The following is a 2,809-nucleotide window of genomic DNA, read 5'->3' on the forward strand; positions in this document are numbered from 1 at the left end:
TTTTTTAGTAGTTGTTTTTGTATTTTAACAAACAAAAGTATTGGGTCAGGTCTGCTTTGTAAGTTGTAGATTATGTTATCAAAAAAAAATGAAAGAGTAGACATCTGGGTCAAACTAATATTTTATTGGAACTGTCCCTGTGAGTGCTTTCTGAGTCTGCCTTTATCCTAGTGTGTTAGTCAGGGTGTAGCTATTCAGCAGTGAGATACTTTTACTAGCAGATTTGAAATACCATCAATAAATCTTAACATGGGTGAAAGTTGTGTTATGTATTTTATGTCGTTTGAGTATATACGTATTATCATCCAGTCTCTAAGATTTTTCTTTGACTGTGCACTGCTTATTCAACAATAGACAGGCTTTGACATATGATCATTAATTTGGCTGCGAGATTAAAGGTTGCTACTCTTCAGGAAGACAAATCTGCTTTTGACGTTGATCGTTTACAAACATACACTGGTAATCTGGCTTCGTATTTCCAGCCATAAATGCTTTGTAATTAGTTTTTTTTCCTGCTTTAGCTGTGCTTGTTTGTTTATTAATATTGTGATGTTCAATTACCAACGTTATTAGTATAGTAAGAATTACAATCCCTCCGGCTAATAAAATAGTTCCATTTACATTAAGTTGTTGTCATTGATGTATACTTAATTATTTGTACGAATTAAAAACCAAGATCAGATCTGTTTGTATCTGTCCTATTTGATATCTTGTTATTCATGCTTGGTTGCTGATTTCTGGTTTAACGAATGTTGAGTTGGGTTTAAAGCCTAAAATTTTAATTTATAAGAATTCTGTTTAGTTGACTCTCTTCAACGTATTACTTCTGGTTTCAGGGCAGAGTCCATTCTTCTTCTAAATATTCAAAGCAGCTATGAGTGAGAACAAGGTATCGCATTTGCTTTTATGAAAATATTGCAAATTCTGTTGGCGGTGAGACTTATTTGTTGTTGAATCATATTTTAGTTTATGTGTGTAGATGTAGTTTCTATGCCTCTGTTTTCCTTTTTTTCTCTTGCTTTGGGTACAATTGGGCGGGATGGTTCTTGGTCAATTAAGGGTTGTTAGTCTTGGATACAGTGATGCATATAGCTATGTGCACACAATCTTGTTTTAAGTGATTTGTTGAATGGAATTTACCATGAGGCAGAGGTATTTGAGGTTAACAATAAATTCAGATTAATTTGCAATATAGGAGTACATTCTACTTAAGTGCTAAAACAAGATAAACTTGAAGTTGATTTTTTTTCTATCGCGTGTCTTTATGAGAAAAGATTTCAAACATTATTAATGAATGAGTGAATGACTAATAGACACTAGACTTGAAACTTTCATTTCTTGTGTTGCTACTTGTTTTTTTTTGTGTGTGAGATACTGTTAGCTTATATTGCCATGATACTATTGTAGGAAGGTTGAAGGCCACTTATGCTGGTAGATTATGTTCTGAATACAATCGCCTTGTTGAGGGTTTAGCACAACGAGGAAATCTACCTAGTATGTACAGTCATGCACAATCTGTTAAGTTATCTTCTATTTTTAAAATAGTCAATATCTTTACCTTCTATTTTTGTAATTTTTTCTAGACAACGATACCTGGCTTGAAAATCCTATATTGCCTGATGATATTTTGAAGGAAGCAGTACCTGGGAATATCCGACGGGCAGAGCATTTCTTGTTTGTTCTATGCAGATTAGAGTTCAGTATCCTAAAGGGTGACTAGAAAACTAAAAAAAAACAGAAAATGTAGTGAAGGAAGGACTAGTTACATTTGTTGGCTCTATAAATGCACATGTTGGGATTGACCGCTACAGTTTTGTTACGATCGACTTCTCTCTCTGATGTTAACACCGGAGAGAACCGACACGGATGAGTTTCTACACAATCAAACAATCTGTGACTTTGCAACGCTTGCAGGGACATACTCTAGATGGTGTTTTAGATTCTGGTATTTGTTCTATCCAAATGTAGTATGCAAGATTTCCCCGTCATTTAACTTATGTTCATTTTGGTGATCACCTTTGGTTTAAGATATTGTTTCTTTAGATCTGTTGTGACAACTTTGTAATGATTGTATGTTGTTACTATAGTTGGTAATGAAAACTTTTGTTACTAATTCATGGCTTGTTATTATATTCTTCAACATGGTTTAATTAGGTTATGTAAAACCATTGTCTGACATAACTAAATACAAAAGGAAAAGAAAAAGAAAACAGTTGTCCCAAGCCCGACAAACAACACAATTTTAAAAATAAAATCGTTGTCTAAGACATATACAAATAAGTAAATAATAATAATAAACCATTGTCTGAAACAATATTACTCGGGCATCTGAAAATTAAAACCGTTGTAGATTAGCTTTCACACAATTGTTCTAATATACAGATTATTGTTATATGGAACCTTACACAAGTGGCCACTTGTCTAAGACCGTTGTACAAGCTAGTGAAACACGAGCCATTATCAGACAAAAATTCTTGTCTGATACTCTTACTAACAAGTGAGTAAAACCATAAACTGTTGTAGAAACTCCTAACAACAACACAGATCCAAAATATGACTGTTGTTGTGAAATGTTTATAACAACACCTCGTAAAATGATTCCGTTGTTGTTTCTGGATATAACACAACACGCAGTTAAACATAAACCGATGTGTTTCTTCATCTCACACAACGGTCGGTACCGTTGTCTGAGGCGCGTATCAGACGGCATCGCAATAGACCACGGTTTTTCTTGGTATCAGATAACGGGCAAAAACGCTTGTCTGATGCTGTTTTCCTTGTAGTGTTTCACTTGTCACTATGAAGGCAA

General features: G+C 34.1%; 1 long non-coding RNA gene across 1 annotated transcript; it reads left to right on the plus strand.

Annotated features, from left to right (window-relative positions):
- The first annotated feature begins 296 nt into the window (after positions 1-296).
- LOC135150227 (uncharacterized) lies at positions 297-1,983 on the plus strand. The gene is made up of 3 exons (XR_010288508.1): positions 297-459; positions 837-889; positions 1,584-1,983. It is a non-coding gene; the product is annotated as an uncharacterized LOC135150227 (long non-coding RNA).
- Positions 1,984-2,809: the final 826 nt, after the last annotated feature.

The sequence above is a fragment of the Daucus carota genome, chromosome 2 (assembly GCF_001625215.2).
Source record: "Daucus carota subsp. sativus chromosome 2, DH1 v3.0, whole genome shotgun sequence".
NCBI classification, from domain to species: domain Eukaryota; kingdom Viridiplantae; phylum Streptophyta; class Magnoliopsida; order Apiales; family Apiaceae; genus Daucus; species Daucus carota.